This window comes from Apium graveolens, chromosome 3 (genome assembly GCF_009905375.1).
Source record: "Apium graveolens cultivar Ventura chromosome 3, ASM990537v1, whole genome shotgun sequence".
Lineage (NCBI taxonomy): Eukaryota > Viridiplantae > Streptophyta > Magnoliopsida > Apiales > Apiaceae > Apium > Apium graveolens.
In genome coordinates, this window is record NC_133649.1 from 115,756,436 (window position 1) to 115,781,913 (window position 25,478).

General features: G+C 36.6%; 1 non-coding gene across 1 annotated transcript; it reads left to right on the forward strand.

Annotated features, from left to right (window-relative positions):
• Window positions 1-24,526: 24,526 nt before the first annotated feature.
• LOC141715403 (small nucleolar RNA R71) lies at window positions 24,527-24,633 on the forward strand. Its single transcript, XR_012572168.1, has one exon. It is a non-coding gene; the product is annotated as a small nucleolar RNA R71 (small nucleolar RNA).
• Window positions 24,634-25,478: the final 845 nt, after the last annotated feature.

Consider the following 25,478-nt stretch of genomic DNA (forward strand, 5'->3'; position numbering starts at 1 on the left):
AATTTAATGATTTCAATCCAAATAAAATACTTCCACTTGCTAGAAAATCTTGAAAGTTAGGATTTATCACTTAAATGGCATTTTCTATGCATGGTTAAAGTTTCGTAATTTTTCGAGAAACTTTGTTCGGTTGTGATTTTCGGGGTGTTGACCAAGACTTTGACCGAACGTTTTGCCAAGCTACCTTTGACCAAAATTGACCAAAACTTGCAGATAATCATTTTTTGACAATTAGGTAATTATCATATTTTTGGTTGTATTTATTAAAGGGTTTTCAAAGTCGTTATATTTAATGGTGCTATTTACTTAATTAATTAAGTAATTAATGTTTAATTGAAAAAGCTAAAATCCTTTATTATATAATTAATAGTTGCTGGGATTTTTCTTGTTTTTCCTATATGCAAGTAGCAAAAAAACACACATTATCCTCCACCTCATCAATCCACACCACTCTCTTTATCCACCATTCATTTTAACTCAATCTCAACCACTCCCTTCACCTAATTCCTTCTATAAATAAACACCCACCCCCACCATTTTAAACACAAGCTAAGAGCTAATTAATTGCTGGGCATTTTCAAGAAATATTCTCTCTACACACTCTCTAAAATTCAAACTCAAATACTTCATCTCAAAAACCTTCTCTTTTACCAATATATATCATATATTCAAGGTTTTTGATCTTCAAGCTTAGTTCCACCAACCAAGATCTATCGTCCCAAGAAAATCTCATCCACACCACGTTCTTGCCTCCGAAGGGCTGCCCAAGTTCGACCAACAAACCAAAATCCGGCCGAACCTTCGGCGAATTTTTCCGTCAAACTTTTCCAGTGAACTATCCTGTTCATCTCTTAAAAGTGGTAAACCTTGTTCGAGTCTTAACCGACCACACTTAATATTCATATAAGAAGCTTAGTACCACCTTCTCTTAATCTCTACAAGCTCTTATATAGAATAACTTAAAGAAAAACAAATCGTATAAGGATTGTTTTAATCGAACAAAGATTCGACAAATTATACGGTTCTAGTACGAAGTAATAATTTCATACAACGCTTGGTTTATATTCCTTACTAGCACCTTAGTGTTTCGTGGAAATTAAATTACAAAGCTAGCGTTTTATTCTTTAAACTTAAACGCACTAATTTTGGCCATATATTGATATATTTGCTATAATTGTTTAACAAAACTTAAGTGACTACCCTTACTAGCACCTTTAGTGTTTCGTGGGAAAAACTTAAGGCTTATATTATATATATCTATATATACATATTTATTATATTTAGTTAAAAGATTTAATTGATTTCCCTTACCAACACCTCTAGTGTTTCGTGGGAAGATCTTAAAGTTTTTAAGTAAATATAAGTATATATATAATCGTATAAGAATTAAGCGATTTCCCTTACTAGCATCTTCAGTGTTTGGTGGGAAAAACTTAAAGCTTATATTGTATTATATATATACACATATAAATTGTGCTAATATACTTTAAACTCTACTCTTATATTTTGTGATATATTGTGTTTAAATTACACACCTTTTATTCTCTCGGCCAAATATTTTATAAGTGCAAATAGTTAAAGAATAAGTGTAACGTTCTCGATTTATAAAAGTCTACACACGACTATATTAAACGAGAAATTGTTTTATCAAAGATTCGAAAGCGATAACGCTTCTCCAAGGACTTGATATATTTATTACTTCGGAAATAAGATATATTATTCAAAATGACGTAATAAAAGTATACTTTAACATTTATTTAATCTAAAGAAAAGTATACACTAATATTCATTTAAGAATATTTGTACGTTATCTGGTCTAGTTAAGTGTCTTACTAGTCCAAAATCTTTTTATCTATAACAGGTATTGTTTCGTAGATATTGTCTTCTTCGTTTTGCAGTGAGGTGACGTATAGTGAGGTGATTCTCGTTCTAAGACCCAAGTCTTAGACGTACTAACGGGGAGTTAGTAGTCTTCGCACCGTGAGGAAGAGGAAAGACCCAAGACCCATGTTAGGCACAAAGCATGCGCTAAATAAATCACACAAGTATACGCGTTCGCAAGTAATATAGAATGATTTCTAATTTGTTCCCATAGAGACTCTAACTAATTATATTTAATTAACACTTACTCACCAATGTATGATTACTCTTCAATGTCAAGACAATAACAATTAAGGTTGATTAACTAATATTAACTACGAGAATTAAACACTTAAATTATCAATATTAAACACACATGCGATCATAACTTCATTAATACTTTATTCAATAGTTATTGTTATTACCCTTAACATGTAATGGTGATGATATTAATTGAACAACACGAAACTGATCAACGCCAACTTTCGTTGTACGAATACCATTCTACCAAGCATCCACAATTAAGATAGAAGTTGAATAGGCATCAATTATGTTGAGACCCTATATGTCTACAGAATTTGACAACATAACGATTTAAGCACAAGTTATTCCTTATGATTACACAGGGCAAGTAAAATGGTTAGAGTTACCCACTAATCATGCATACAATACATGAACCTATGCTAGCATGGCAAGTTCTAAATCTCAAGATTCATTGTCGCTTCACAAGAGATTAACACACTATCTTATATGTTCGTGATGCACATAAGACGAATAAGCACAACCTGTACTAGATATCATATAATCACAACATATCAAGGTATTAAACAATTAACTAAAGAAATCTATAGTAAATCCACTATGACCCCATGATCACGATTAGCCCATGATAGAACTCATCGTCACCATGGGTTCATATGAAAACATGATATAAACACAACGAGATAAACTAAAAAAAATTACATAATAAAAACAGAGTACGTCACAAGAGTATTAAGGTTCAAGAGTAAAGAAAACTAGCATCCACTGTTACAACGAATTAAAAGAATCACAAGATAAATGTATGTTTCCTCTTCTTCGTTGTTGCGTGCTAAAACGGTCTTCTTAATCTTCTCTCCTTGTTACTTGTCCTTCAAAATGTCTCCCAAGATTACTTATATAAGAGTCCACAAGAAACAACAGTCACAGAAGCCCAATAGAACTCGAATTAGAAAATTCCAGAATCTGAAATTCCGACCCCAGGCCGCCGCCTCCTCCTTCCAGGAGGGCGCCTGCTACCAGGCGGTCGCCTGCTCCTTCCAGGCGGGCGCCTGTATGCCTTCTGGAAAATTCTCAAGTTTGCTTCTGATTTTGCTGAATTCTTCGCACAACTCCCCGCAACTGATTCCAAGTACTTCCCTAGGCTTATTTCGATGAAATTCTCCTGTACAAACAAGTCATACCTGAAATGCAAAAACACTCAAAAACACATTAAATACACAAAATACTCGAGTTCAAGACACCAATTCAAGCCATTACAAGACGCTCTAAGTGGTATAAAATGCCACTTATCACACCCCCAAACTTAAATCGATGTTTGTCCTCAAGCAGCACATACTCAAACTCAGAATAAATTATGCATGGATGAAAACTACATGAAATGCAGTGATCCCCATCGCGACGACTAAACCAACCAACATATGTCATATCAAAAAATGCAATTAGGTGACTAAAAATCAATCAAATCACGCAAGCTAACATACAACTGGAAACATGGTGTGTGCGAATGCTTAACAGATATGCTTCGAAACTAGATCAATCATCATAACTTAATTATCCTCAAGGCAATCACAAGATTATACGAAGAAAATATTCTAGACACAAAATGACTTATAACACCTCAAGATCATTGGAGTTTATTATGGAATCATGGTTTTATTCAACACATAACAAATGCTTATTTGATCGTGCAATGAGTAAGGTCCACAAAAGACTTATGCAATGGCATCCATTTAGCGAGCGTTAGGTTAGCGGATCCCAGACTATAAAAGCCTTAGGTCACTAGGCACAAAGTCCCCTAAGAACTTAATAACTCGAATACCAAAGAGCTCACTCGTGATCAATTATGTATTAAACCATATTTTTCTTCTTCTTTTTTCCATTTCTGAGCAAGTGCGTTTCGCTCCATCTTGCTCAACCCTAGACTACTCGTATACAATACGAGCCGGCTACTAGCGATTTGACGCCTAGCCACAACTAGCAATGAATTCCAATTTCTTACTCAATTACTCCAATTTTATCTTTTCATGTCTTTTATCATTAAGAGCCTATCATACATTCTCAGCATAAGCAATAGATTAACCTCAAAAATCATCAAATCATGACAACAATCTAGTCCTTAAGCATACTCTAAGACTTAGTGAAATTACAAGTGTTTCCAGCATGCATGCCAACCTAACAATATTCAACATCACTCTAATGCTATCACTACACTCGCTTCAATATCACATATCAATTGACAAAGCAACATAAAAGGGATCATGGTATATGCATGAGCTATACGACATGATAAAGCTATAAAATAAAATAAAATAAAATAACGGTATATAAAAAAACTATATGGCAAAATATGCAACTATATGATCTAAATTAACATGAAAATGTAACTATATGACACACACACAAATATGTTCCTTAACTACCACCCCTAAACATAAAATCTTCATTGTCCCCAGTGAAGGTAATAGAAAGGAACACAGGGTATACCTACTCAGAAGAATCATCATCATCACCCTTAGAGGGTGGAGTGTCAGGAGGTGGATAAGCAGAATCCTCACCAAAAATGGGCCACTGGATGTTAGCTTCAAGGCCTCTAAATGCAGTCCCAAGTGCTAGGGTGAGCTCCTGCGCAAACCTACTCTGCAACTCATACATCGCATCCATCCTCCTCGAAAGCCTCCTATACTGGACATCAGCCAATCCCGAACCATCTTCTCCCTGGCCTCTGGAAGAACCTGCCTCTCCATGTGCCTGACTGGGCCTAGCCATGGTAGCACCAGCTGCTGAACGTCCTCCTAGAAGGTGATATCCCAAACCATGTAACTCGGGCTCTCCACCCGTCCACTCCTGCATTGCATTCAACGTCGCTGAATCAATAGGAGTGGTCGGCATCTGCAACTACTCATAAGAAGGCCAGTGGACTCCAACAGCCTTGCACAACTTTATGACAATAGTGGCATACAGGATATTATACTACGACTTCCCCCTCAAAAACTTCAAAATCCCTTGGTAGATAAACTCACCAAGGTCCACATAATACTCCTCATTCAGAATCCCCCACAACAACCTGGCTCTCTCAACTGTAACCTCATGTGCATGCGAAGAAGGAAGAATATTAGCATAAATAAATGCATTACATGCACGAGCATACCTGTTTATGGCGACATCAGGGAAAGAACGATAATCATTTGATCCCCTCTTAAACTTCCACACCGTGCCTGGCTGACAGAGAGTAGCAATAATCAAATCTGAGTCAAAATCCTCAGGGGCCTTTTCATTCCAATTCTCCTCCTGGGGTTTCTTTTATCGCTGCCTAATAACCCGGTGAATCGCCTCGGGCTGATAATTAACAGTAAGCCCACGAACAACAAAAAACCCATTCTTGTCGGCCTTGGCGTTCGCATAGAACTCGCGAACAACAATAATCGGTACAGCCTCAGGTGACTCGCAGAAAGTAATCCACCCCTTCTCTGCAATCATCGGCAATAACTCAACATCCCTCCCCAATGGCAAGAACCCCCTCTCCTTCATAATCGGCTTAGTTAACAGCTTAGTATACTCTTCCTCAGCAGCCCTATCCACCAATCAGGGCCTTGCAGCAGTGCTCCTCTAAGAATCAACAGTCAGAATGATGCTATTGCTCTCTACAGTTTGAGATCTCTTTGGGGCCATTAAAACTGAGAATAAGAGTTGGAGAGTTGTGTTTTGTGTGTAGGAAAGGGTTTGAGAGTTGAAAGTATAATGGATGTGTATATATGGGGTTGTATGTATATATAGGGTAGGCTTAGGGTTAGAAATTGATTAGGAGTGGGATAGTGGCTAAATTGTAGGGAGAATTCGTGGGTAATGGGGTAATGGTGCTGTGGTTTTTTTTATGTTTTTGATTTTTGTATTTTTTTATATAAGGCTGAAATGAATTTTTCAAAACTCAGGTCCACAGGCGGTCGTTGGTACCAGCAGGCGGGCGCCTACTAGCACGCGGCCGCCTGGTCTTAGCAGGCGGGCGCCTGCAAGGTCACTATAAAAAAAATTTATGCCCTCAATTTTCTGATTTTTTTGGGTTTTTGGATAGAGTGCTAAATTCTAAGGGTTCCTATGGTCTCATATCTTGGGTTGCCTCCCAAGAAGCGCTTCTTTTACGTCATTAGCTTGACATAGAGTACTGCAATCAAGTTGATAATAAAACGGCACTAACCACTTTAAGGTTTGCCGTATCCCCATAATAGTGCTTCAATCTCTAACCATTTACTTTGAATGCTTGGCCCGGATCGTTCTCAAAAATCTCCACCGCTCCATGTGGAAACACAGTTTTGAAGATAAATGGTCCAGACCACCTTGATTTCAACTTTCCAGGAAAAAGTCAGAGACGAGAGTTGAATAGAAGAACTTGTTGCCCCGACACAAATGACTTAGGAGATAGCTTCCTGTCGTGCCACCTTTTTACTTTTTCCTTGTACATTTTGTTGTTTTCGTACGCTTGAAGTCGAAATTCATCAAGTTCATTTAACTAAAGCATTCGCTTCTTCCCAGCTGTATCTAGATCAAGGTTTAACTTCTTCAATGCCCAATAAGCCTTATGCTCAAGCTCCGCAGGTAAATGACATCCCTTACCATAGACAAGTTGAAATGGGGACATCCCAAGTGGAGTCTTGTATGCTGTTCTATAAGCCCAAACAGCTTCATCGAGCTTCAAAGACCAATCTTTCCTTGACGGACAAACAACTTTCTCTAGAATGCGCTTGATCTCTCTATTAGACACTTCAGCTTGACCATTAGTTTGTGGATGATAGGCAGTAGCGATGATTCAAATTTTAGCGCTGCATCATAGAAGTGAACTTACGATTGCAGAAATGCGACCCCTCATCATTTATGATAACTCGTGGTCTTCCAAACCTTGTGAATATCTGCTTATGAAGGAAACTCAACACTACCTTTGCATCATTAATCGGCAAAGCCTTGACTTCTACCCATTTCGAGACATAATCGACTGCCAGCAAGATGTACTGATTATTGCAGGACGAGATAAATGGTCCCATGAAATCGATTCCCCAAACATTGAAGACCTCAACTTCAAGCATCACATTCAAAGACATCTCATCCTTTTTGGTAAGATTCCCAACTCTTTGGCAACGATCACACCTTAAAACGAACTGATGTGCATCCTTAAACAACGTAGGCCAGGAAAAACCTTCTTGAAGAATACGAGTTGCTGTCTTTTCACCTCCATAATGTCCACCATAAATTATGGAATGACAGTCTCGTAATATCCCCTCTGTCTCACAGAATGGGATACATCTCCTGATGATCTGGTCAGCTCCTTGTCTAAACAAATATGGTTCATCCCACATGTACCACTTCACCTCATGTAGAAACTTCTTCTTTTGAGCCGCATTCATATTAGGAGGCATTATATTGCTAACAAGATAGTTCATAATGTTTGCAAACCATGGCTCTTTCTCTTAAATTGTGAACAACTGCTCATCCGGAAAAGATTTGTTGATCAATGTCTTATCATGTGAAGTAGAATCAGGATTCTCCAATCTAGAGAGATGGTCAGCTACTTGATTTTTAGTACCTTTTCGATCCTTGATCTCTAACTCAAATTCCTGTAGCAAGAGCACCCAACGAATAAGTCTAGGCTTTGAGTCCTCTTTGAGACCAGATAGCGGATGGCAGCGTGATCAGTGAATACTGTCACCTTTGTCCCAAGTAGATAAGATCGAAATTTCTCAAAACCAAAAACTATAGCCAAGAGCTCCTTCTCAGTAGTGGTGTAGTTCAGTTGAGCTCCATTTAGTGTCTTACTAGCATAGTAGACCACATGAAAGATATTAGACTTTCGCTGCCCAAGAACTGCTCCCACGGCATAATCACTTGCATCGCACATCATCTCAAAAGGTTCTCTCCAATCAGGTGCCGTAATAACTAGTGCAGTGATTAAACTCTTCTTGAGAGTCTCAAATGCTGCCAAGCATTCATTATCAAATTTGAAAGGCACATCTTTCTCAAGCAAGTTGCACAACGACTTAGAAATCTTAGAAAAGTCCTTGATGAAACGCCGATAAAAACCCGCATGACCAAGAAAACTACGGATTCCTTTCACAGAAATAGGTGGCGGAAGATTTTTAATGACTCCGACCTTGGATTTATCCACCTCAAGACCCTTACTAGAGACCTTATGCCCAAGAATGATGCCTTGCTGCACCATGAAGTGACATTTTTCCCAATTGAGCACCAAATTAGTTTCCACACACCTTTTGAGCACAGAACGGAGATTATTCAAGCATTCATCGTACAAATGTCCAAAGACGGAGAAGTCGTCCATGAACACTTCGACATTATTTCCAATCATATCAGAGACTATAGCCATCATGCATCTCTGAAAAGTGGCAGGTGCACCATATAAGCCAAAAGAAAATCTACGGAAAGCAAACGTGCCGAATGGACAACTGAAAGTAGTCTTCTCTTGATCTTCTGGTGCAATGCAAATCTGATTGTAGCCCGAATAGCCATCCAGAACACAATAATACTCGTGACCAGCCAACCTGTCGAGCATCTGATCAATAAATGGAAGAGGGAAGTGATCCTTCCTTGTGGCTTTATTCAACTTTCTGTAATTTATGCATACCCTCCAGCCTGTGACTGTTCGAGTGGGGATGAGCTCGTTCTTCTCATTTGCTACCACAGTAATACCTCATTTCTTAGGGACACATTACACGGGGCTCACCCAAGAACTGTCAGAAATAGGATATATAATTCCTGCATCCAGCTACTTTAGAATTTCTTTCTTTACCACTTCTTTCATTATAGGATTAAGCCTTCGTTGTTGCTCAACGGTCGGTTTGCTACCTTCCTCTAGCAGAATTTTATGCATACAGTACGATGGACTGATCCCTTTTATATCTGTTATAGTCCATTCGATGGCCGATTTGAATTCTATTAAAATCCTCAAGAGCTTGTCCTCATCACTACCTGAAAGGTCAGATGCAATAATTATAGGCAAAGTAGATGCATCACCTAAAAAAGCATACCTCAAGTGTTCAGGCAATGGTTTAAGCTCCAATGTAGGTGCTTCCTCAATAAATGGTTTGAGCTTTCCCTCAGCATTCTTGAGATCAGTATTACCAAGAGATTCAAATGGTATGTCTACCTTTCGCTTCCAAGGAGAAGCATTTAGATATTGTAGTTGCTCATTGCCTTCCTCATCTTCACTGTCAAATTCCCCCAATAAGGCTTTTTCTAAGGCATCAGACCTTAGCACATGATCAAGTTCTAAAGTTACTACAGAATCAATCAAATCCACCTTGAAGCACTCCTCATCTTCTGTAGGGAATTTCATTGCATTGAATACATTGAATGTTACATCCTGATCTTGCACCCGCATAGTAAGTTCGCCTTTTTGCACATCTATCAAGGTACGGCCTGTAGCCAAGAAAGGTCTTCCCAAGATTATGGGAATCTTCTTATCTTCCTCGAAATCCAGAATGACAAAGTCTGCAGGAAAGATGAGCTTATCCACCTTTACTAACACGTCCTCCACGATGCCTCATGGGTATGTAATAGAATGATCAGCCAATTGTAGAGACATGTAGGTGGGCTTTGGATAAGGCAAATTCAGCTTTTTGAAGATAGACAACGGCATCAGATTGATGCTTGCTCCCAAATCGCAAAGGCACTTGTCGAATGATAACTTGCCAATGGTGCAAGAAATGGTGAAGCTACCTAGATCCTTAAGCTTTGGAGGTAATTTTTGTTGCACCACAACACTGCACTCTTCCGTTAGAGCAACGGTATCAAGATCATCCAGTTTCACCTTCCTTGAAAGAATACCTTTCATGAATTTCGTATAACTAGGCATATGCTCCAGAGCCTCAGCGAAATGTATGTTCATGTGAAGTTTCTTGAACACCTCCAGAAACTTACCAAATTACTTGTCCAGCTTTTGTTTGTGCAATCTCTTAGGAAAAGGTGGTGGAGGATAGAGCTGTTTCTGTAACATCTGGGAAAATTACGTCTGTATTATATCATATTTATAATAAATTATGTGCATTAATGTGTCATTTATGTGTAATTAACTGGAAAACCTTAATTACTATGTGTTACGTGCATTCTGTGTCATTCCGGTATTTTTAAGATATTTTTCAGATTTTTTATTTTACATTCATAGCTTTCATTTCAAATGTTTTACGACCCGAACCATGATTTTAAAGCATATATTTCAAATAAGATAATGGGCGTAGGTAATGTATTTGGGTTCAAAGCCCTACGCCTTATTTTTCATCAAACGGCTTTTACCATTGCATTATTCTGAACATCTAGGCATTTTATAAATTTTCTCGTTTTGCGAAAAATGACTTTTCCGGGCCCCATTGGGTGTTAAAAACCCCACAAAAATCACATTTTTATTTTTATAAAATTATAGGACTTTTATTTATACCATTTCTTTGTATTTTTGCATTATTTATAATTTTTGGGAAATTTTGGCATATATATTGTATATATAAAATATTTATAAATTAAATTTTAATACTCAAAAATTATAAAAATTAGGGCCAAATATTTTTATTAGGAGTGTAATTAGCCCCTTAATTTTATTTAGGGGTATTATTTTCAGCACTATAAATACCTGATTATTAATTAATTAATTAGTTAATTAATCATAAAAATTCAGAAAAATCCCCAAATTGCAGAATTAGGGTTCTTGTGTTCTTGATTTCAATCGGAGATTTCAACATGATTCCAACCTCCAAACCGAACGTGTAAGTAGTCGTTGCAAAGCTCTTGATGTCTACTTTCTATTCGTGTAATCAATTTCATGTTTTGTAGTTTCGATTTTCAATTCGATTTTTAGGGTTCTTGAACTAATTTGGGTATTTGCAAATCGTTGTGTTTTGATTGCTGAGAGTTACATAAATAGATTGCCCAGGTTGTGTAGATAATTGTACGTATTTTTAATTGATTTTTCTATTCCAGGAATTGTGATTTATGTTTTGGAGTTTTCAACCCGTTTTTGAATTCGGGTTTTTATTTTGGGTTGTTGTTTGTTGATTTGATGGTTATGAGCTTAAAGATCGTCGAATTCTGAATCGTTTGGTACCGGGTTTGCACGATTTCGACCCCATTTTTACAGTCACCAGAAAGCGGCGTCGCCGCCGCTGCAGTTAAAGGTTCAGCCGTCAGAAACGATGGAGGAAGGGAGGAGGACGAAGGGGGGAGGTCGCCTGGGAACGCAGAAGGAAGAGGTTGCATAAGAAACAAAAAAACGGTTGCCTTATCGTTGAAAACGGGCTCGCCGTTGTTTCGCCGGAACCGACCACCGGCGTCGGGTTCTGGGTTGTTCTTCAGGACCCGTGGTCGACCCGGTTTCGACCCGGGAAATGACCTGGGTTTGATCCTTCAATCCCCAAATCCATTTCCTATTTCCTGTTTCTGGATTTTAATTAATTATTTATATTTTATAAAATCAAAATTAGTTTTTATCAATTCTAAAAATCAAATAAAAATCAGTTTTAAATTCTGAAAAATATTATTAATAATTTTTAAATTATTTTCTTAATTTCGAAATTCGAAAATTATTATTTATTTTATTATTTAACTGTTTATTTAATAACTTAATTATTTATTTATTATTTAATAATTAAGTAAATAATTAATAAATAGGATTAAAAATAATCGAATAATATGATTAAAGATTCGATAATTAGTTGAATAATACGAGTAACTCGTACCTATACGAGTTAGTGAATGATAAGTTGGATTATTATTATTATTATTATTATTCAAACGATAGTTAATTATTCGAAGAATACCGTAATAATTATTCGTAACGAATAATTAAATACAGATAATCGATTAATCGTATAAGTTGTAATAATAACCGTAATAAATCAATAATTATACAAAGAATACGAGTAACTCGTATTTAAACGAGTAGTTGATCGTTGAGTTGGATTATGATTCGAATAATAATTAATTATCTGATAAATAGCGTAACAGTTAGTTGTATCGATTATTTATTTGTAAATAATCGATCTAATCGAATAAGTAACAATAATTTGTAAATAATTGTAATTAATTGTAATTAATCCTAATAATTAGGGATTAATTAATTAAAAATTCAATAATTATTAAATAATTACTTATTTATTATTCATTATTTATTTATTACTTATTAATTATTTCGATAATTATTCAAATAATTTTCAATAAATCATAATAAATTCATTTTAATTCCAAAAATTATAAAAAAATCATTTTTAATTCTGATTTTTCTTAAATAATTATTTAAAAAATATTTTAAGGTTTAAAAATTTGCAATAATTAATTATATGGAATGTTAAATTGAATTATTCGTATTTAATCGATATTAATTAAATCGTTAGTCCGATTTGAGTGAAACGAAAGCCCTTTGACTTAGAAAAATGAATTCTTTTCATTAAAAATAATATTAAAGCATAATTTCTTCTAGAAATTAGTTGGCTTTATTACTTGTTTGATTATCAGTCGAGTTGTGTGCCGAAACGAATCCGAAAAATTCCGAAAAATGGGAAATGAGTCAGATGATGATCTGTTAAGCGATCAGCGAGTCGATTTCGACTCTAAAAATTATTTTAACTATAAAAATGATTATGTGCTTATATGTATTATGTGGTTAATCGAGTCTTACTTGCTAATATGTAATATACGAGTCAGTCATAAGCGCGTGTGTAGGTTATAGGAAAGATGTGAAATCGATTCAAGATGCAATTGAAGTACGAAATGACTTAACCGGTCTATTTTTTTAACAGAAGCTAAGCCAACAAGGCAGGTTGAGTAGGTTATAGACGAAGGTGATTTAATTGCAGTGAGTCACGCAGAAGGCAAGTTTTTCCCCTATTCTACTTTCAGAATAGTGATATTTCTTCAGATTCTTATTACGCTTGCACTCTTTTGATTCTTGTCCATATTTTATTTCGATCCTTGATTTCTCCCTTTCATTTGGATTCATTGTTCATATTCCTATTGTTACTCACAAATATTGATGTATTCTGGTGATTAGAATATGTCAAAGCATACCGATTATTCCGGTTGCTATTCTATGGACTGGATAATAATACTTTGGGGATTAAGTTTACTTAATCCTAAGGACCGGGATATAACCGGATCCTTGAGATGGGTCGTAGTGCCTGGATGCCCGACGGGATCTATATAGTGGGATATAGATCTGCACTGTATCATGGCTGATCAGCAGGGTATAGATGCGAACTTGTGTCCAATTTAGTTCGTTTGTATTCGCCAGTCATGGCGTTCTTTCTATTCTCGTGGGGTTATATCTTTGCAAATATACCCAGGTTACGGATTCATTTAAATTGCTTTAACACTGTTTATATTTTACAGATTTGTTGAGCAATTTTTGGCTCAACCTTTCTTATTGTTATCCACCTTATTGTTTTCAGTTAAGAAGGAATATGAAACCCATCAGGACTCGAGTGGTAAAGAAGCGGGTCAATCCTCGGGATCCTCTCATACCCAAGATGTTGATCCCAATCCAGGAAGAAAGCTTTGAGTTGCCCGAACAGGTGGAGTGTAGATAGTTAGGGTGTGTGTTTGAATAAAAGATGAACTTAGTTTAAAACTGATTAGACAATGGTTTGTAATAAAGAAAGTTTGTAAGATTTTGAATTTGGTTTGTAATAAAGTAGTTAGTGGTTCTTGTTTTCATACTTCAACCTAAAAAGATCTGGTTAGTGTAAAAGGGGTTTAGATTTATTTCCTTATCATTTTTTATTCAGATTGTACAGGTTTGGAGATTAGCTAGTAAACCCCAGACTTATATCCCGGGTCTGGAGGGCGTTACAGGTTTGGCATCAAAGCTGTAGGTTTGGTCCCTGAAAATAAGAACGTTAGGGTTAAGATAAGATAGGGAGATCACATAGGATAGGAGTAGTCAAATAGACAGAGTAGTGTTAGGATGTAGATCAGATTAGAATAGGAAAGTATAAGTTTAGGATTGTTTAGTGACCTTTCTTCTTTCTTTGGTATATTATCAGATTGCGTCGTCAGGTTATTCGGCTTCTTCTAAGAGGACAGTCACCGGGCCAGTAGCACCAGTTATACCTCCAGTATCTGAGTACATGTTTCCTCCTCTTCCACTTTTACCACCATTGCCACAGGAGCCAGTACCTCCAATACAGGGGATAGTCCATGAACCTATAGAGATGTTTGATCCATTTGAGTTCTTTGAGCCGATGATCCCACTACCGGTAGAGCATTAGTTTATACCGGGGATTGAGCCGGAGCTGCCACAACCACCAGTGTTGCCTCCTATACCAGTACATGCCCCAGAGCCAGACGTATTTCAGATGATTCCAGTCGAGGGGATGGGAGAGCATGATGTGGATTTACAGTTGGGATTACCACAGCAGGTTGTAGGTATACCGAGGGTTCCATCGCAGAAGTCAGTGGGTTAGGTTGCACAGCCGTATATGGTACCATACCATGAGTACAGGGTTATGAGTGAAGATGTGGAGTATTGGAGAGCTCAGTGCAGGGAGATTATGCATTTATTTGACCAGAGAGACCGAGGACCGTTAGCTGCCCTACAGCCAGATTACTTTATGAGGCAGAGGTTACAGTCAATTTTGATGAGAGCTACTTGGGAGCTGGATGATTTGACCCATGAGGGTCCGCCTTCTTTTGCGGAGTTCTACAAGATATTCCGTTTGGCGCAGACTTTGGTTCAGGCACTTAGGGAGGAGCTGAGGCGTATTCCGCCAGGGTTCTGAGACATTGACTTCAGAGGACGGATGTATATAGATGCAGCCTAGTATGATATAGTGAGTAGTGTGTATGTGTGTAGTAGTAGTTTAAATTGTAGTAGTAGTTTGACTGATAGTAGTTAGTGTGACTTGTAGCCGCGGTGATGACCAGCAGAGCGAGACTTTTTGTACCAAGCACTTACACCTGAGGCTAGTGTCCCATTTATAAAATGAACTTTTTCAAATTTCCTTTATTTAAATTTCAGTCTTTACATTTTTACAGCATTTACTATTACTTTATTGTTTTACAGCTTTTCGTATTTTAAAATCTGTCGAAAAAAAGGAAAAAAAGAAAAAAAAGAAAACAAACATTTTATTTAACTGCTTACATTTCCTATTTTTATATTAAGCAACTGTTTTCTTTCTTTAAACCATTATCTAAATTTTGTTAATACAGGATAACTTATTTTCTTACCTACTGTCAATTATCTATTAAACTGTTAAATAAACATCACTTGTTTATTATCAGAAAATGGCACCAATGAGAAAGACTAGGACTGAGACTTCCAACAGCAATTCTGGAGAACAGACCAATGATACCATGAACCAAATGTTCCATCTGATGCAACAACAAATGCAGCAACAGCAGCAGCAGATTCAACAATAAATGTTACAACAGCCACTTCGTCATGAGCCCCAAATTCCACCAGCTATACCTATTGTTACTTTCAAGCAGTTTCAGTCGGTTAAACCTCCAGAATTTGATGGGACAGTTGTTCCTATTAAGGCTACCACTTGGTTGAAAGACATAGAGAAAGCATTTACACTAGTAAAGGTAGGTGAAGACCAGAAGACTAACTTTGCTAGTTATTTGTTGAAAGGAGAAGCAAATTATTGGTGGGAATCTAAAAAGGCTTTGGAGGGTGAAGATGTTATTGCATGGGATAGGTTTTAAGAGCTGTTCTTAGAGAAACATTTTCTTCGCTATGTGAGAAATCAAATGCAGATTAAGTTTTAAAGTAGGGAAGTATGTCTGTGACAGAATATGAAGCCAAATTTACTGAATTGGCTAGGTTCATCCCAGAACAAGTAGATACTGAAGAGAAACGAGTTCAAAGGTTTCAAGAAGGGTTACAACCGTGGATCTGTGGACAAGTTGCAGTTTTTGAGTTGACAACGTATACCGCCGTAGTCCAGAAAGCTTTGATCATCGAAGGGGAAAGCGAAAGATCTCAAAAGGATAGAGGACAGGGAAGTTTCCAAGACCGCTCCAGCAGGAAGCCGGGATTTCAAGCCCCGATAAATTTGAATTTCAAAAGGATAGGACAAGGTACCCATAAAATAGGTAATCATTTCCAAACCCCCAAATAGCAGGGAATTGTTAGAGTCTCAGTGCTGTACTGCAGAACTTGTGGATGCAAGCACATCAGCGTATGTATCAAAGCGGGTGTGACATGTTTCAAATGCAAGCAGAAAGGGCACTATTCTAACGAATGTCCAATTGGAAAAACAGTAGAAATTACTTATTTCCAGTATGGAAAGAAAGGGCATATCGCTAGACATTATAAAGGACCAGCAATGGCAGCCAGTATTCCGAAAGTGTTGGCATTATCTCCTCCACCGCCGCCTAATCAACCCAGAGCAAGAACTTTCAACATGATAATGAAAGAAGCAATGTAGAGTCCTAGTGTAATTGCAGGTACGCTTTTGGTGAATTCCGTAGATTCAAAAGTATTAATTGATTCTGGAGCTACCCGTTCATTTATTTCTGAAGAATTTCTTGATAAGTTACATTACGAAATTGAATGGTTGGGCAAGACGTTAATTATAAAATTAGCGAATGACGACCAAGTTCCAGTATATCGAGTATGTCCTGCGTGCGATATAGAAATACCTGGACATCATTTTTCCGTATACTTGATTCCTTTTAAGTTAGAAGAGTTTGACGTCATTTTAGGAATGGATTGGTTAGTTTGTCATAATGCTCAGATCGATTGCGCGAATAAGTAAGTCAAATTGCGAACTGCGGAAAATGCGACGGTAATGTTCAAAGGCGAAAAATAGCGGAAGAAATTCCTAACAGTAATGCAGACCAAACGATTGCTTCGACAGGGATGTGAGATGTATATAGCTTACGTGTTAGATACTGAGAAAGGAAGTCCCAAAATAAAAGACATTCCAGTTGTATGTGAGTTTCCGGACGTCTTTCCAGAAGAGCTTCCAGGGTTACCGCCAGATCGAGAAATTGAGTTCACGATTGATCTAGCACCAGGTACAGAACCAGTTTCGAAAGCACCATATCGAATAGCTCCAGTCGGGATGAAGGAATTATCAACGCAATTGCAAGGTCTTCTAGACCAAGGTATCATAAGACCCAGTGTATCTCCGTGGGGTGCACCGGTATTGTTCGTAAAGAAGAAAGATGGCAGCATGCGATTATGTATTAACTATCGGGAATTGAACAAGCTCACTATCAAGAATAAGTATCCTTTACCGAGAATCGACGATTTGTTCGATCAGCTAAAATGAGCCGCATGGTTTTCGAAGATAGATTTGCGATCGGGCTATCATCAATTAAAGATTAAAGATGAAGATATTCCCAAGACTACATTTCATACGAGATATGTACATTACGAGTTTCTTGTAATGGCATTCGGTTTGACCAACGCACCAGTAGCATTCATGGATCTGATGAACAGGGTATTCAAGAAATACTTGGATAAATTTGTGATCGTATTTATTGATGACATCTTGATTTACTCAAAGACAGAAGAAGAGCATGCTGAGCACTTGAGGATTGCTTTGGAAATTCTAAGGAAAGAGCAACTGTACGCGAAATTCTCAAAATGTGAATTTTGGTTAAAGGAAGTACAATTTCTAAGGCACATCATCAGTAGAGAAGGCATCCAAGTCGATCCAGCGAAGATTGAAGATGTGTTAAATTGGGAAAGACCAAAGACACCGACAGAAGTTCGAAGTTTCTTGGGATTGGCAGGATATTATAGAAGATTTGTTAAAGATTTTACAAAAATAGCAACGCCGTTGACCAAGTTAACTTGGAAAAGTGAAAAGTTCGTATGAGATGACAAATGTGAAGAAAGTTTCCAAGAGCTGAAGAATCGGTTGGTAACCGCACCGGTACTCGTATTACCAGATGAGCATGGAAATTTTGTCATTTACAGTGATGCTTCGTATCACGGATTAGGATGTGTACTGATGCAGCACGGTAATGTCATTGCATATACTTCAAGATAACTCAAACCTCATGAACAGAAATATCCTACGCATGACCTGGAATTAGCAGCGATCGTATTTGTGTTGAAACTTTGGAGACACTAACTCTACGGTGAAAAATGCGAAATCTACACAGATCACAAAAGTCTGAAGTACATCTTTACACAGAAGGAACCGAACATGAGACAACGTCGATGGTTGGAATTGATTAAAAATTACGATGTTACGATCAGTTATCATCCAGGGAAAGTAAATATTGTAGCAGATGTGCTAAGCGGGAAAGAAAGATTGAATTTTTTAACTTCATGCGAAGAATTAGCCAAGGAATTTGACAAGATGGAAATGGAAATTCGTATTCCCAATGAATCTACTGAAGTTATCTACGCTATGACTTTTCAACCAGAGTTACTAGAGAAGATTCGCCATTGTCAAGAGGAAGTGATGAGTCAAGATGACGACTTAACGGGAGAAGAAATTATAACTCAGAAGGATAATGAAGGAATCCTACGTTTTGCATCAAGAATCTGGATCCCCAACGTGGCAGAACTGAAAGAAGAAATATTACGAGATACGCACAGTTCGAAATATTCCATTCATCCAAGAAGTACAAAAATGTACCGAAATCTGAAGGAAAACTTGCCAAATATGAAAAAGGAGATAGCAGAATGGGTAAGTAAATGCTACACATGCCAGCGAGTTAAAGCGGAACAACAATGTCCGAGCGGATTACTACAACCATTAGATATTCCAGAATGGAAATGGGAGCATCTAGCAATGGATTTTGTGGTAGGACTTCCAAGGACTAAAGCCAATCATGATACGATATGGGTAATCATTGACAGACTAACGAAGTCGGCACATTTTCTACCGATCAATGAAAGATTTTCGCTCGACAAGCTAGTACACTTGTATCTCAAGGAAATTGTGATGCGACATGGAGTTCCAATATCTATTGTGTGTAATCGAGATCCCCGTTCCAATTCAAGATTTTGGAGACAATTTCAGGAATGCCTTGGAACTAAATTAAACATGAGTACCGCTTATCATCCGCAAACCGATGGGCAAAGCGAAAGAACTATCCAAACAATTGAAGACATGCTACGAGTTTGTGCGATTGATTTCGAAGGCAGTTGGGATGAGCATCTACCTTTGGTTGAATTTTCTAACAACAACAGCTATCATGCAAACATTGGAATGCCACCGTATGAAGCATTATACGGAAGAAAATGCATATCACCAGTATATTGGGATGAAGTTGGAGAACGCAAGGTTTTGGGTCCAGAATTAATCCTATAGACTAAAGAAAAGATAGAACTTATTCAAAAATGACTGGATGCAGCACAAAACAGGCAACGCAAATATGCAGATCAAGCAAGGAAGGATATGGACTACCAGGAAGGAGAGCATGTGTTACTCAAAATATCGCCATGGAAAGAATTAACCAGATTCGGCAACAAGGGGAAATTAAAGCCACGATACATCGGACCGTTTGAAGTTTTGAAGAAAGTGGGAAAAGTTGCTTACGAATTAGCTTTACCGCCTCATATGCAACATATTCATAATGTGTTTCACGTGTCGATGCTTAAGCGATATAATCCTGATTCTAGGCATGTAATAGAATATGAACCGATAGATATCCAACCTGATTTGTCTTTTATAGAACAACCGATAAGAATTTTAGATCGGCGAGAGAAAGTGTTAAGAAATAAGTATATGTTTTTAGTGCAAGTGTTATGGAAAAAATCCTATGGTTGAAGAATCAACTTGGGAACTTGAGAGTGAAATGTTAGAGAAATTTCCTCATTTGTTTTCATAGCAAGATTCTGAGGACAGAATCCTATTAAGGGAAGAAGGATGTAACGGTTGGGAAAATTACGTCTGTATTATATCATATTTATAATAAATTATGTGCATTAATGTGTCATTTATGTGTAATTAACTGGCAAACCCTAATTACTATATCTTACGTGCATTCTGTGTCATTTCGGTATTTTTAAGATATTTTTCAGATATTTTATTTTACATTCATAGCTTTCATTTCAAACGTTTTACGACCCGAACCATGATTTTAAAGCAGATATTTCAAATAAGATAATGGGCCTTATTTTTCATCAAACGGCTTTTACCATTGCATTATTCTGAACATCTAGGCATTTTATAAATTTTCTCGTTTTGCGAAAAATGACTTTTCCGGGCCCCATTGGGTGTTAAAAACCCCACCAAAAATCATGTTTTTATTTTTATAAAATTATATGACTTTTATTTATACCATTTCTTTGTATTTTTGCATTATTTATATTTTTTGGGAAATTTTGGCATATATATTGTATATATAAAATATTTATAAATTAAATTTTAATACTCAAAAATTATAAAAATTAGGGCCAAATATTTTTATTAGGAGTGTAATTAGCCCCTTAATTTTATTTAGGGGTATTATTTTTAGCACTATAAATACCTGATTATTAATTAATTTATTAGTTAATTAATCATAAAAATTCAGAAAAATCCCCAAATTACAGAATTAGGGTTCTTGTGTTTTTTATTTCAATCGGAGATTTCAACGTAATTCCAACCTCCAAATCGAACGTGTAAGTAGTCGTTATAATTGCTGAGAGTTACATGAATAGATTGCCCAGGTTTTGTAGATAATTGTACGTATTTTTAATTGATTTTTCTATTCCCGGAATCGTGATTTACGTTTCGGAGTTTTCAACCCGTGTTTGAATTCGGGTTTTTATTTTGGGTTGTTGTTTGTTGATTTGATGGTTATGAGTTTAAAGATCGTCGAATTCTGAATCGTTTGGTACCGGGTTTGCAAGCCGGAAAGCGGCGGCGTCGTCGCTGCTGTTGAAGGTTCAGCCGTCAGAAACGATGGAGGAAGGGAGGAGGACGAAGGGGGGAGGTCGCCTGGGAACGCAGAAGGACGAGGCTGCATAAGAAACGAAAGAAATGGTTGCCTTATCGTTGAAAATGGGCTCGCCGTTGTTTCACCGGAACCGCCCACCGGCGTCGGGTTCTGGGTTATTCTTCAGGACCCGTGGTCGACCCGGGAAACGACCCGGGTTTGATCCTTTAATCCCTAAATCCATTTCCTATTTCCTGTTTCTGGATTTTAATTAATTTTTTATAATTTATAAAATCAAAATTAGTTTTTATCAATTCTAAAAATCAAATAAAAATCAGTTTTAAATTCTGAAAAATATTATTAATAATTTCTAAATTATTTTCTTAATTTCGAAATTTGAAAATTATTATTTATTTAATTATTTAACTGTTTATTTAATAACTTAATTATTTATTTATTATTTAATAATTAAGTAATTAATTAATAAATAGGATTAAAAATAATCGAATAATATGATTAAAGATTCGATAATTAGTTGAATAATACGAGTAACTCGTACCTATACGAGTTAGTGAATGATAAGTTGGATTATTATTATTATTATTATTATTATTATTATTATTATTATTATTATTCAAACGATAGTTAGTTATTCGAAGAATGCCGTAATAATAATTCGTAACAAATAATTAAATACAGATAATCGATTAATCGTATAAGTTGTAATAATAACTGTAATAATTCAATAATTATACGAAGAATGCGAGTAACTTGTATTTATACGAGTAGTTGATCGTTGAGTTGGATTATGATTCGAATAATAATTAATTATCCGATAAATAGCGTAAGAGTTAGTTGTATAGATTATTTATTTGTAAATAATTGATTTAATCGAATAAGTAACAATAATTTGAAAATAATTGTAATTAATTGTAATTAATCCTAATAATTAGGGATTAATTATTTTAAAATACAATAATTATTAAATAATTACTTATTTATTTATTACTTATTAATTATTTAAAAATGATTAAGTATTTCGATAATTAATCAAATAATTTTTAATAAATCATAATAAATTCATTTTAATTCTAAAAATTATAGAAAAATCATTTTTAATTCTGATTATTCTTAAATAATTATTTAAAAATTATTTTAAGGTTTAAAAATTAGGAATAATTAATTATATGGAATATTAAATTGAATTATTCATATTTAATCGATATTAATTAAAGCGTTAGGCCGATTTGAGTGAAACGAAAGCCCTTTATCTCAGAAAAATGAATTCTTTTCATTAAAAATAATATGAAAGCCTAATTTCTTCTAGAAATTAGTTGGCTTTGTTACTTGTTTGATTATCAGTCGAGTTGCATGCCGAAACAAATCCGAAAAATTCCGAAAAATGGGAAAAGAGTCAGATGATGATCAGTTGAGCAATCAGCGAGTCGATTTCGACTCTAAAAATTATTTTAACTATAAAAATGATTTTGTGTATTATGTGGTTAATCGAGTCTGACTTGCTAATATGTAATATACGAGTCAGTCATAAGCGCATGGGTAGGTAATAGGAACGATGTGAAATCGATTCAAGATGCAATTGAAGTACGAAATGACATAACCAGTCTATTTTTCTAACAGAAGCTAAGCTAGCAAGGCAGGTTGAGTAGGTGATTGACGAAGGTGATTTAATTGCAGTGAGTCACGCAGAAGGCAATTTTTTCCCCTATTATACTTTCAGAATAATGATATTTCTTCAGATTTTTATTACGCTTGCACTCTTTTGATTCTTGTTCATATTTTATTTCGATTCTTGATTTCTCCCTTTCATTTGAATTCATTGTTCATATTCCTATTGTTACTCACAAATATTGGTGTATTTTGATGATTAGAATATGTGAAAGCATACCGATTGTTCCGGTTGCTATTCCATGGACTGGATAATAATACTTTAGGGACTAAGTTTAATTAATCCTAAGGATCGGGACATAACCGGATCCTTGAGATGGGTCGTAGTGCCTGGGTGCCCGACGGGATCTATATAGTGGGATATAGATCTACACTGTATCCTGGCTGATCAGCAGGGTATAGATGCGAACTTGTGTCCAGTTTAGTTCATTTGTATTCGCCAGTAATGGCCTTCTTTCTATTCTCGTGGGGTTATATCTTTGCAGATATACCCGTGTTACGGATTCATTTAAATTGCTTTAACACTGTTTATATTTTGCGGACTTGTTGAGCAATTTTTGGCTCACCCTTTTTTGTTGTTATCCACCTTATTATTTTTAGTTAAGAAGGAATATGAAACACATCAAGACTCGAGTGGTAAAGAAGCGGGTCAAGCCTCGGGATCCTCTCATACCCAAGATGTTGATCCCAATCCAAGGAAGAAAGCTTTGAGTTGCCCGAACATGTGGAGTGTAGATAGTTATGGTGTGTGTTTGAATAAAAGATGAACTTAGTTTAAAACTGATTAGACAATGGTTTGTAATAAAGAAAGTTTGTAAGATTTTGAATTTGGTTTGTAATAAAGTAGTTAGTGGTTCTTATTTTCATACTTCAACCTAAAAAGATCCTGGTTAGTGTAAAAGGGTTTTAGATTTATTTCGTTATCATTTGTTATTCAGATTGTACAGGTTTGGAGATTAGCTAGTAACCCCCAGACTTATACCCCGGGTCTGGAGGGCGTTACAGTTTCTTCCTCAGGCAGAGTATGTCAACAGTAGTCTTCCTTAGTTCTTCCTCTTTCTCCTTTGGCTTTTCTTCTTCATCTATGACTTCAGCTTCTCCATCATTTGCTTTTTCAGCATCAGCAACTTTTCCAGACCTTAAGGTGATAGCTTTGACTTGCTCCTTAGCTTCCTTCCTGCCTGGCACTTCAATATCGCTGGGAAGTGTGCCAGGTTGACGATTGAGCAAGGCATTGGCTATTTGACTGATTTGATTTTCTAAGGTCTTGATAGAAATAACCTGACTTTTGCACAACAGCTTTAACTCTTCAAAATCCGCACTAGAAGGTGGAGCAACACCTCCTTGTTGAGGATATGATTGCCTTTGAGCATATTGCCGAGTTTGCTGGAATCCAGGTGGATTGAACTATTTACTTGCGGCTTGCTGATATGGTTGCTGAACAATATTCTGATTATTGCTCCAGCTGAAATTAGGATAATTTCTGTTATTAGGATGATAAGTAGCTGGCACAGGCTGCTGCGGTCGCTGATAATTGTTCACATACTGAACAGATTCATTAACAAGAGAACACTGATCCATAGCATGAGAGCCTGCACAAAGCTCACAGACAATAGCTATTTGATTGACTCCATAGTTGGCTAAAGAATCGACCTTCATAGACAGTGATTAGAGCTGCGCTGCAATAGCTGTAGCTGCATCGACTTCCAGAATACCTGCTACCTTACCAGGCATCATCCTTTGAGTTAGGTTTTGATACTCGTTTGCAGCCATAGTTTCAATAAGATTATAGGCTTCGGTATAGCTTTTGGCCCTCAAAGCGCCTCCAGAAGCTGCATCGAGCATGGGCCTAGATTGGGCCCCCAAACCATTGTATAACCCAGTGATCACCATCCAGTCAGGCATACCATGATGTGGACACTTTCTCAACATCTCCTTGTAGCGCTCCCATGCTTCGCACATAGATTCTCCTTGTTGCTGCGCAAACTGAGTAAGAGCACTCCTCATAGCTACAGTCTTGGCCATTGGATAGAACTTCACCAGAAACTTTTGCGTGAGATCTTTCCAAGTAGTGATGGACCCAGCTGGTAAAGAATGTAACCAGTCCTTGGCCTTGTCCCTCAGAGAGAATGGGAAAAGCCTCAGCTTGATAGCCTCATCAGTAACACCATTATATTTGAAAGTACTATAGATCTCGACAAAATTCCTAATACGCATGTTGGGATCTTCAGTCGCAGCACCTCCGAAAGAAATAGAATTCTGCACCATCTAAATAGTGCCCGGCTTGATTTCGAAAGTATTGGCCTGAATAGCCGGATGAATGATGCTTGACTGAATGTCATCGATTTTAGGCCGAGAGAAGTCTATAAGAGCTGGATCAGCTGGAACTATACGATCACCCATTGTTACAGGTTCTTTCTTCTCACTCTTTATATCCGAATCTTCAAAAACTATCTTCTCCGAAAAGTCAAGAGCTGAAGCTGTCTCCTCAGCCGTATCTAGATTTCTCTTACGGGTGCGAGAACATGTTTGCCTAAACACTCGCTAGAGTACCTGAAACACAACCGGAAGCAGTAAGTAACAAGTCTTAATCAATGAATCCTAATGACCACTGATGGCAAGTACATAAACTAAACAAATTAACATCGAGTCCTCGGCAGCGGCGCCAAAAACTTGTTAGGCACAAAGCATGCGCTAAATAAATCACGCAAGTATACGCGTTCGTAAGTAATATAGAATGATTTCTAGTCTGTTCCCACAGAGACTCTGACTAATTATATTTAATTAACACTTACTCACCAATGTATGATTACTCTTCAATGTCAAGATAATAACAATTAAGGTTGATTAACTAA